General features: G+C 40.4%; 1 non-coding gene across 1 annotated transcript; it reads left to right on the top strand.

Moving 5' to 3' along the window:
* Nucleotides 1–8,259: 8,259 nt before the first annotated feature.
* On the top strand, nucleotides 8,260–8,363 carry LOC136478745 (small nucleolar RNA R71). Its single transcript, XR_010764458.1, has one exon. It is a non-coding gene; the product is annotated as a small nucleolar RNA R71 (small nucleolar RNA).
* Nucleotides 8,364–11,961: the final 3,598 nt, after the last annotated feature.

Below are 11,961 nucleotides of genomic sequence, written 5' to 3' on the forward strand. Positions count from 1 at the left end.
GTATCATCTCTCTACCAAGGGCAATCCTCGATTTCGAGTAGTATGAGAAGGAGTCTATAGGTGTAGGCTAGGCCAGATTTTTAGCGTTAATACATGCTGGCCTAGACTTGTCTTTATGCGATAGCATATTGATGTGACTCTTTTGTTTGGGTATTGACATGGATGTTGACATGTGCCTCGACATGACCACCGGAGGTAGATTTACACATAAAACCATGACAGAACAAGTGACATTCCTTGAGCACTTCATAGATAAACACACTTCTTCCATCATAAAACCCCTCTAGGCAAAAGTAACATCGAGTGTTGAGGAGTCCTCATCAGTCAAGTCCAAACCTTTTGCATCATTAGGTTCGACCCATGAGCCCTCATTCGAACCACGAACATTGAAGGAACAAGTAATTCATCCTTTGGAGTTCCTGATCAAATTCGAGGATTATGGCAATACCTTGAAACTCTTGTGGCATGAAAAGAGCACAAAAGAAGTTTCCCCCAAAGTAGAACCATCAAAGGAATGGTTGTTAGAAGTGAAACATTCTTCCAAAGCAATTCAGATTCTTTCACCTTCCATGACCATGCCTTGTTCATTAAGGGGAACTATCGTGAAAGCCCTACACAACCCCATAATCGGGACTAGTATCATGTCAGAGTTCCAAGCAAAAAACCTCTTGGATAACATGTCGCTAGTTCCAACCAATAAACTTTTCAAAAGTCCTTTGGGACTATTTTTTGAGTGTTATGGGATTGCCAGGGCCGTCCAGTCATAATTAACAAAAACAAGGTTCACATAGATTTCCATATCTTTGCCAACCTCGAGTTTGAGCTTCTCATAGGCCACCCCTTGGACAATCTTTTCCAAGAAAACCCCTCCCAAGGGAGCCTAAACAAAAAGTTGGAAGAAACTGCTTTCGCCACACCTATCTCTTTCCCAGAAAATCCAATGGCAAAGTAGCATTCCAATCATGACCAGTTTGAGGAGGTGAAGTTCATTTCCCTGTTCATTTCACTATCTTGTGAAATGAAACATCCATCATCACCCTCGCTCGAACCCAAGCCATGTCTCCCTAGACGTCAGGATGTTGTTCTTGATAGTAGTCAAGATTCAACGTTGATCCTACACAATGAAAATTTTTGTGCCATGGACATGTTGCTTAGTGCCCCATGCCCCTACAAGGATTCCAACCATCTCCTGATCCCCATTTCAAAACTTTTTAGGAGAATGGTTGTGGATGCGTATGTTTATCAGAAATATTGCAAATCCCATAGTTGCATCATGGCACTAACCTTGCAGCTTGAACATTATTGCTAAATGTTTGGTGGTAAAGCTGAGAACTATACCGCCATTGATAGCTGGAAGATGAAGTTCCCGTGGTCAAGCTTAAGACCATAAATTAAGCCCTACCAGGAGATACCCTGGATTATCATAAAAACAATTTTTCTTGTCAATAAAAGCAAGAACATGTCATCAAGTTAGTATGCACCTTCGGGTATTCTTGTTTGTTAACCCTTTCAGGTAAAAGATCAAGAAGAACAAGGGACATACAATGCTTGAGAACATGGGAGCGACATCAGCTATACACCTTGATGTTCTTTGATGGAACACACTCAAAAGGAGACCCCCAACATTGCACACTTGACTTTTTACACAAAAGTCTAAGTGTGGGGGAGGATGGTGACAGTCCCAAGTTCCATACACACCGAAGACTATCCTGCTTAAAAAAGGGGGAGAGATGTTGATGTTGGCTCTACCTTGCTATAAAAAATTATAAAAAAATGATGATGATAAAAAAATAAGAAGAGTTAGAAAAAGAGAGAGAAAGAAAAGAAATATATATATATTTGATAAAAAAGAAAAAAAAAGAAGAGGAAGAAAGAAGAGAAAAAAGGAGGATTCTCCTCTTCTATACCGTTGCTACCACTAAGGCCCATGGTCCATATACAATAGATTGTGTGTGGCCTAGTCTTGTGGCTCGCCTGAGTTGGAGCACATGCCATCTAGCCACCGTAGTAGTAGGCTCAAAGCTTCTATCCACATGCTGCTGGTAAATAAAACTCAGGTATGCAAAGGTAAATAAAAGTTCACCAACTCCTTCACTCATTTTTATCTCCCTATGACTTGATCATGCAAAAAATTCATACTCCCTTTGTTTATGTCATATGCTTTGGTTTTGGTGTATTTGATATCAATACATGCATAGGCTTTTTAAATTAAGCATAATGCTTAGGTTAAAATAGCATTCTTTAATCAAAATTTAACATGGTGTTGAATCTTGGTTAATGAACTTTGAGTTATTATTTTCATGAACAATGGAAGTAATAAAAAAATGGAAATGAATCAAGGCTACAATTACTTTGAAAAAATCATTTTAGCCTTGCTTGAGTTAAGCTAAAAAAAGAGAAGTTGGGTGAACAAGTTTTTAATAAATAAATAATATAATATAATATAATAATGATAATAAAAATAATAAGATGATTTAGGCTCCCCGGTGTTCAAACCGGTAGAGCCCTTGTTTGTTTCCACCTTTGTTTCTTTTTTGAATAAAACAGGTACAAGAATAAGAGTGGGGGGAGATTTCTCGACCATAACTAACAGACATTTGAGATCTCCCACCTACACATTGCTCAAGCATCAGACGATTCATCATGCAGAAAGACAAGACAGATAGCTTTAGAAAGGATTGGCTATACCTTTGGTTTAGCCAAACCACATCTGAATCCCTTAACTCCTTCCTCTACAATGATGGTTTATGCAACAATAACCTCAACTCTCCAAAAATTTTGAAAGTTTAAAATTGAACAAATTAAGAACACAAAATAAATGATGCTCAATCTCCATGCTATCCTTTGATTAAATTTGCATACTCTTTATTCCTCGCCAGTTTGCCTATAACTTGTGAACAAATCATCATAGGGACCCCATATTATCTAAGTAATTGGAATATGTGATATACTGGGATGAAAATGAACCTTGCTCTCTTATGCAAAGAACTTGGGATTTATTTTACTAAAATCAAAATTTAAATAGCATGCTCCTCAATGATATTCAAATTCCTACCAAAGCCATATCTAGTGATTAGAGCTTAAAACCTCCAAACATTTGCTACTTATTTCTACATTGTGTTTTGTCAAGACTTGTTGACCCTTGTTGAGAAAGTTATCATGCCCCCAAGATCAAGATCACGTACACGCCACATATATAAGCTATTCCTACACTGGGAATATGCTAAAACATGCCACCATCCACAAAAAAAATATTCTACTCCTACACTAGGAGTAGACAAAAAAATGTGTCTTAAAATAAATACTTCATGTTCTACAAAAAAGTGATCTCTCTCAATATATGGTTTGAGAGACATGGGCTATGTAAAAATATGAAAAAGAAAAAAATATATGGACACATGAAGGTCCAAGAAGAAAAAGGAAAAAATAGACACATGAAGGTCCAATTATATATATGAAAAAAATGATGAGCACATGAAGGCTCATGCAAAATGATAGCCATGTTCTCAGAATATAAGTTTACGAGAGAGATCACTCATATCAAGGAGTATAGTGTAGGTTTAACATTATTTTATCCACACACTTGCACTTCTTGATCTAAGGGTATGACATCTTTCTCCTAGGATCTGAGTTTTGACTTAACAAGACTTAACAAAATATGCAGAGTAAGCATGCCTCCATATCTTTTCCTACCCAAAGATCCATATAAGCTTTCTAGAATTAGGAAAGAAAGAAGGCAACACTATGATATGCCTTGGTTAGGAACCAAACACAAATATGAGTGATCTAAGCGAATCATTTGAGGAGCTAAGCTATGTTTACATTTCAAAATCAACTGAAAAACCCAAGTTTCTGAACTAATTGATGCAAGGGGATTTGAATCCATGTTGTTCCATTATTCAATCACCCAAGATAATATGGTAGACACTCTAAAGTTCACAAGTGCAGGTGAAGCTTAGAGTAACTTGTGTTTCCCCAAACTTGTACCTCGATAAACACTTGTGCCTCAATGGAGCTTTTCGCTAAGTGAGTGTTCGTGGTTCTTATGGTTACAAGTCTTTTGATTAGTTAATATTTGCTCTTACTTGTTTGTGGGTTCATCGTCTGTTCTTGTAACAGATACTCTAGTAAAGTGCCCTGATAAAGATGGATAACCCTGCGTGATGCTAGAGTAGTAGTCGATAGCGTAGACGTGGTGTCTAGGCTAGATGCTACCTTCGTTTGCCTCGTACTCCATGGTTGAGGGGTAGGCGACAGGTGGTGATAGCCCTATCCGTCCCTCGTAATCATCCACGTCAGGGTACAACGTAGAGCTGGAGGTTGTTGATACTTCTTAACAACTATTGGAGGAATTCCGCAAGTGCACAGAACTATCACGTAGCACTTCTCTTGGTGAGTACCGAGTGTCGAATTTCTATTTTTCCCACAGGAAGGCGGAAGGCTAGAATTTATATTTGCTGGTAGATTGCTAAGGGAAACCTAAGTGTATCCTAGGTAGGTGAATGATAGTGGAAGTTGAATGTGCACTACCTAAACCAAACTACTAAATACAAGCTACACTAGAGATAGCTAGGTGGGAGAGCGAGCGATTTATCTTTCCAATAACTAAGGGTAAACAAATGACTAGGAGAAATGCGATAGTACTTCGGGGCATGGCCCTCCTACCAACTAGGAGAGTTAAATAGACAAGGTCTGCCATGAACCCTATGATTTAATAACTACACCTATCGTGGTGGAATACGGAGGATGGACAAGGCTATCACCACTTGCCATCTACCACAATCTATCCGGAGGCCTATCCATATCCACAGGTAATCTATAGCCTAAGCACCACGCTTAATCTATAAACTAGATGGTGGAACCGGTACTAACGAAAGACTACTAATTATAAGATAACCTATGCTACTAATGCCAAACAATAAGCACCTAAACTCACTAATGATGAGCACTAATGAACTAGAACTTAAGTAAAGCAAAGCAATAATACTAGAATAAAGTACTTGAAATAAATACTAAATAAAGTAAATGCTAAATGAAAGAATTACAAAGGAGCTATACCAGACCCAGAAGACTCTTTTGGACCCTGAGAGAAGCTCCGCTCTTGCTCTACTCCACTACTAGACTACTACTCTATAGCTAATGCTAAGCTAGAAAGCTAAGAGAAGCTAGGAGAGCTTAGAAATGAATGGGGCATCCTACCACTAAGCTCCACACCCTCTATTTATAGTGTAGAGAGGCATGGGGGTACTTGTAGGTAGCCAGGAGGTCGATGGCCATACGGGGTGCCGAGCGGCGGCATAGGGGCGTCGATCGACCCTAGGATGCACCGTCTTTGCTCAAACTTCTTGGAGGTTTTCAATAGATTTTGAAAAGAAAACTTGTCTAAGTTCCTTAGATGGTACACTCAAGTCACTCAATGGTGTTTGAAATCCTCACTAAGGCCATGAGTTCTAGCCTTAACTTTTATCCTAAAGCTTATGTGAAGCTCAAGGTAGGGAATAAAAGCATAGCCTACTTGAATTGAATATATTGCTAAGTCAAACACTTGGCTCACAAAGGAGCAACAAATCATACTAATGGATCATGATGTGCATGTGTGTGGTATATTTGGTGGAAGTAGTACTCCTTTGAGAAGTTTCCCTTCTCTAGCTTCTTTTTGAGAGGGTATGGCTACTTTTCTTTTTTCACTCTTTCTCTCTTTCTCTTTTTTTTGAACACTAGAGCTTTTTGCTCTTTTATTCTCTCTCACTCTCTTTTTTCTGTAGCCCATGCCTCTCTTTTTGATGTAAGATAGCTAGGGATGTAACTTTGATTCTCATAGAGCAATAATATATGGAAAGCATATATGGATGTGTATTCCTAGTGTAGGAATAACATAAGTATGTGGGTGTACGTGATCTTGATCCAAAAGCATGACAAATTTCTCTACTCAAATCAACAAGGCTTGAAAAAACTCAAAACAAACAAGCAGCTTTTATGGTGGCTTTATCATGTATGAATGGATATGTATTTGGCTCTAGTAGGAATTTATCACAATTTAGTAAATTCTAGCAAGAGAGTTTTAGCATTTTGCAAAACAAAACTCCAGGTGGTTTTTATCATTCCTCAGATAGGTTCAAAAATTTACTCTAATCATGGCTACAACATATCTCATAAAAACTTATACTTGGTTCTAGCATTTGCAACCCACGAAAGCGTTCAACTTAAGATGAACTCTAAGTTATCATGCTCAAAACTTAAGAAGTATAAGGTTGTATGACAAGCTTTTCCAAAGTATCACAGAGCAACTTTTCATCATCTCCAAATAATTTCATCATCATTTATTAGAGCAGAGTTTCTTTCAAGACAAATTTAAGGCACTCCTCTCTACATTTTATGATCATGAATATTGACATGTAAAGCAAACATGAATGTAAAGAGAGGGTTTAAGATTTTCATACCTGACGGGGAGAGACCCAAGCTTGCCTTTTGCATAGGTTGGAATGTCTTCTGGTGGCTCTTTTCATTCTTTTCCTTATTGACTAACTAATACTACTAGAATGCATAAATGACTAAATGACCAAACCTATTACTACTAGATAACTTGTTCAGTAGGAATACTACTGAATTTTATTCATTATTATTATTAAAAAAATTATATATGTTTTTTTAAATGCAAATCTATCCTATCATGCATAGCTACTACAGAACTTTATTTATTAATATAGAGTAGCTAAATGTGACTAAGCTATCATTCAATGCAAAGCAAATTTAATGGAAATTTAAATATGAGATGCAACTAATGAAATACGGTAAATAAATGCAAGGGATAGAAAACTTACCTTTTTGACGGGCTCAAGGTTATTCGTCCTTAGGCGGAGGCATTTCCTCTTATTCCACCTCGGAAGCCTTATCAGGATTAGGGGATGATGAGTTTGAGGACGGATCTTTCTTTTTACGCCTTATCTTTCTATTCTTCTTCTTCTTGATAGGCTTCTCTGGTTCTTCAATCGGCTTTGGTTTCTTCATCTTTATTCTCTTTGGATGCTTCTTCTTTTCCTATTTCTCATCAAAGAGGGGTTGTCTAGAGGCAAAAGCAAATATTTCTTTCCTTCCAGCAAAGTGGAATTGGATTTGCCCAGAAGCCACATATATGCAAGCATTTGCAGTGTTAAGGAAGGGACAACCAAGGATTAAAGGTGTATCCTCGGCGTTGCCCATGTCTAAGATCATAAAATCTATAGGAACATAAGGACTCCTAACTTTCACTAGTAAATCAGTGGCTACTCCCTCGAGATAACGGGTGGATTGATCGGCTAGTTGTAAGTAAACTAAAGTTGAAGCTAGGGGAGTATAAAACAATCTATCATAAGTTTCCTTAGACATGATGTTAATACTAGACCCTTGATCACAAATGGCATTATGAAAAGTATGGGGTCCTATGGAGCAAGTAATGATGGGGTTTCTAGGATCACCTTTCTTAATAGGAAATCCTCAGCCATTTTCACAAAAGTCATACCTTGTCGTAACAAGGTTGGCTGTCTCCATGGTTCCTTCAGGATTGCCGGGAATTTTATCTTTTTCATAGGATGTGATAGCAGCAGCAATTTGAGCTAACTGGGTTTCTATCATCTTATTGAAACTAAGTTGATTCTTTAAAGCAGAAGAAAATTCATCCAATTTAGCATTTATATTTTCCAACATCTTGTCATTAGCATGCAACTTTTTATTAATGCTATCAGTCATTCTACTTTGACTGTAAACAAGATCTTTAAGGAAAGCATAACTATTATTACCTTGATTATTCATGCGAGGAGAAGAGTAATAATTGTTACCTCCCTAATTGTTGGAGCGTTGATTCCAGCCTTGATGTTGTTGTGGACGGAACTCGTTGTCGGTGTTGATGAAGTTGAGGTCCTCCTGGGTCTTAGGACAGGAATTTCCTGAATGTCCAACATCTCCATAGACTTCACAAGTCATGTGGGAATCCATGGCTTTGAGTGTCTCTTGGGCACTCACCTTCTCATAATGTTCTACTCGCTTCTCGAGTAGATCCATCTTAGCTGCAAGCATGTCAATTTTTTTAACTGAATGCATACCTCATTTACGGGGTTGGAGTCGATCATCACTCCATCCTTGGTTGGAAACCATCTTCTCGATCAGTGTCTTTGCATCTGCAACACTTAGCGAAAGAATGTTCCACCAGCAGCAGCATCTAAATAGCTCCTATCTAATGGCACTAATCCATGGTAGAAGTTCTAGATCAAAAGCCAGTCTTCCATGCCATGGTGTGGGCATGCATAGACATACTCTTGCATTTGTTTCCAAGCTTTGGGAATCAATTCATCTGCTAGCTGTTGAAAACTAGAGATCTTATTGCGAATTGCATTAGTCATCCCCATAGAGAAAAACTTGACAAGGAAAGCGTTGGAACACTTGTCCCATGTATCTACAGCATTGAGGTTAGAGTAAAACTATTGCTTAGCCTTTCCTAACAAAGAGAAGGGGAAAAGGCGAAGACGTATAGCCTCTTGGTTCACTCCCTTTATGGTGAATGTGCTACAAATCTCTAAAAAAAGTGTTGGAGGTAAGCATTTGCATCCTCATGGGCTTTCCCACAAAAGGGACTAGCTTGAACCATCATAATTAACGCTGGCTTAAGCTCAAAGTTAGCATCCCGATTGATAACATTGGGTCTGGTGGCTACATTAGCAGTCAAGGGTGCAGAAAAATCATGGATGGACTTGTCGTCCATGATCGTGTAGGGTAGTGATAGGGTAAGCAGAAAAAAGGATAAACTACTTAGGATAACTAAAAGGCTAATTAGCAAGACTAGCAATATAAATTTGAGGCCAGTTGCCTTCCCCGGCAACGGTGCTAGAAATGCTTGTTGATACTTCTTAACAACGATTGGAGGAATTCCGCAAGCGCACAGAACTATCGCGTAGCACTTCGCTCGGTGAGTACCAAGTGTCGAATTTCTATTTTTCCCACAGGAAGGCGGAAGGCTAGAATTTATATTTGCTGGTAGATTGCTAAGGGAAACCTAAGTGTATCCTAGGTAGGTGAACGATAGTGGAAGTTGAATGTGAACTACCTAAACCAAACTACTAAATACAAGCTACACTAGAGATAGCTAGGTGGGAGAGCGAGCGATTTATCTTTCCAATAACTAAGGGTAAACAAATGACTAGGAGAAATGCGATAGTACTTCGGGGTACGGCCCGCCTACCAACTAGGAGAGTTAAATAGACAAGGTCTGCCATGAACCCTACGATTTAATAACTACACCTATCGTGGTGGAATACGGAGGATGGACAAGGCTATCACCACTTGCCACCTACCACAATCTATCCAAAGGCCTATCCGTATCCATAGGTAATCTATAGCCTAAGCACCACGCTTAATCTATAAACTTACTACTTTGATCCAAGCTCTGATGAAATGAGATCAAAGCACCCTAACCAGACGGTGGAACCGGTACTAACGAAAGACTAATAATTATAAGATAACCCATGCTACTAATGTCAAACAATAAGTACCTAAGCTCACTAATGATGAACACTAATGAACTATAACTTAAGTAAAGCAAAGCAATAATGCTAGAATAAAGTACTTGAAATAAATATTGAATAAAGTAAATGCTAAATGAAAGAATTACAAAGAAGTTATACTAGACCAAGAAGACTCTTCCAGACTCTGAGAGAAGCTCCGCTCTTGCTCTACTCCACTACTAGACTACTACTCTATAGCTAATGCTAAGCTAGAAAGCTTATAGAAGCTTGGAGAGCTTGGAAATGAATGGGGCATCCTTCCACCGCTCCACACCCTTTATTTATAGTATAGAGAGGCATGGGGGTACTTGTAGGCAGCCAGGAGGTTGGTGGCCACAAGGGGGCGCCGGGCGGCAGCATAGGGGCGCCGGTCGGCCCGAGGATGCACCGCCTTTGCATGCTAAGGTGCTGGTTGGCTCCCAAAGTCTGTTACTTGGATAGGACATGTTGAAATTCAGCTGGTATGGTAGTTGGTAACTCGGTGGAGCTTCCCAAGTCTATGACAATGGGCCCATGAATCCACCAGCATCAAATATTGTCCGTTGATCAAACCAACTTGAATGGATGCTTGTCATTGGCGCTGGAGTAGCTCTATAGATCGATGATGTGGCAGGGCCACTTGGGGGCCGAGCGGTGCCCTTGTGGTGCTGGACGGCACTGCCAAGGTGGCCCAAGGCCTCCTATCATGTCCACTTGCTCCATGTGTCCATATTTGTCACCTTTTTGCATATTTTTGCTATATTTTCCTGCATACAAATAATTCTATAAGCACAAGTGGAACTAGATGAATTATAAATAAAATTCTTCATATGTGATGATGATTTACCTCACTTTGTCATGCTTTTGGGTGGAATATTGATGGTCAAAACAGGTGTTAGTGACCGTCAACAGAGGCCGGCATCACCTAGCAGACCAGGTGTGATCCGGTGCCCGAATTAAGCAAGTGAAAGTAGAGTTTACCTATCCTTAGACCCAAAAGCCATAGGAATCTATCTCTACCCTTTTCAACTTTATCCTTGTGTTATCCTTGGACAAACTAGCTAGAAGAAGTACCTTCGTTCCCTATGGAAAATACGATACCCTGAATACTTCCGAGTGAAAGCAACAACGGTAATTTTGTGCGCTTGCGGATTCTTTCTGTAAACGTTAAGAAATACCAACAAAGACAACTCCTAGCGCTGGCTCTAAGGGCGTAGGGGCTCCTGGGCCCACTCATCAGCGCCCCAAGCTAGGTGCCTTCACCTCCAAAGAAGCCTCAAGAAGTCTCACCCGGTGGAGGTCGGTCCAAGCCGACAACCCCTGACGGTCAGAGCGTCTGGACCCAAAGAGCTAGGCGACGCCCAAAGTTGCCCCGACTCGACGACAACGCCAGAGTCCATCCACGCCGTAGCAGCACCCTCCTAGACTCCGGCGCATGTAGACCATAGACTCAAAACCCAGAACCACCTTGTACCCGATCTTCCTCGGTCTATAAGGGGGGTTGGATCCTATATAGAGGGGGAGGAGGAGTCCAGAGAGGGAGAGGCAACACAGAACAGATGAACTCATTCCGAGCTCGGCCCAAAGGTAGAGCAAGCAAAGAGGAACGACCGAGCATTCCTCCCAATGACAATCCCTCGCCGGGGATACCAACCCCACCGTCGACGAGCCTAGGATAGCACCAGCGATCCCCTGCCAAACCTTTTCTCTTTCATTGTAACCCCTCGATTTGGGTGCTCTCGAATACAAAGAACAACCAGACGTAGGGCTCCAATAGCCTAAACTAGGATACATCGTTGTGTTTTCTCTTGTGTTATTGAGTCCACCCGAGCCACCGGAGATCCACACTCAGTATGAACAACAATGCTTGCCGCGGCAACCAACCCGTGACACCGGCCTAGTCTTTGAAGATTCTCATAGGGATAGGGTTTGCATGCGTTGTGAGTGTCTGGGTTGTACTGTATGATCGCAGAAAAATATTTAACTTGCTTTTCTTTCTCAATTCAAACCCAACCAACATTTCACAACTGGAATGTTCTGACATGAACAACACGTGGCTCAGGCATTCTTGAAAGGCTCAACCAACATTTCGTCGTACCATTTCCAAGTGCAGAACCTTCTCTCTATTAATATCAACAGCCAAGCAAATCATGTCAAGAACCAGTTTTTCTTGCAACAAACTGGCTAAATTTGTGGTGGTGGTGGGTGGAGGGTGGGTGGGGGTGGGGGGGGCGTAAAGCAATCAAGGATACGGTACCATAAGAGGTCATCTCAGGTTAGATATGTGCTACTTATTTTATCACGAGGGCCTAAATGGAATCTCATCACTTGAATAATATCTTTATTGTTTATCTTGAAATTCACCTCGTTTACGCTAAGATCAAGAGGTACGGTCGGTGAGAGATGGAGACACGCGTCGCAAGAGGAGCAGCTGACGGGGGGTTAGAGA

This window comes from Miscanthus floridulus, chromosome 8 (assembly GCF_019320115.1).
Source record: "Miscanthus floridulus cultivar M001 chromosome 8, ASM1932011v1, whole genome shotgun sequence".
Lineage (NCBI taxonomy): Eukaryota > Viridiplantae > Streptophyta > Magnoliopsida > Poales > Poaceae > Miscanthus > Miscanthus floridulus.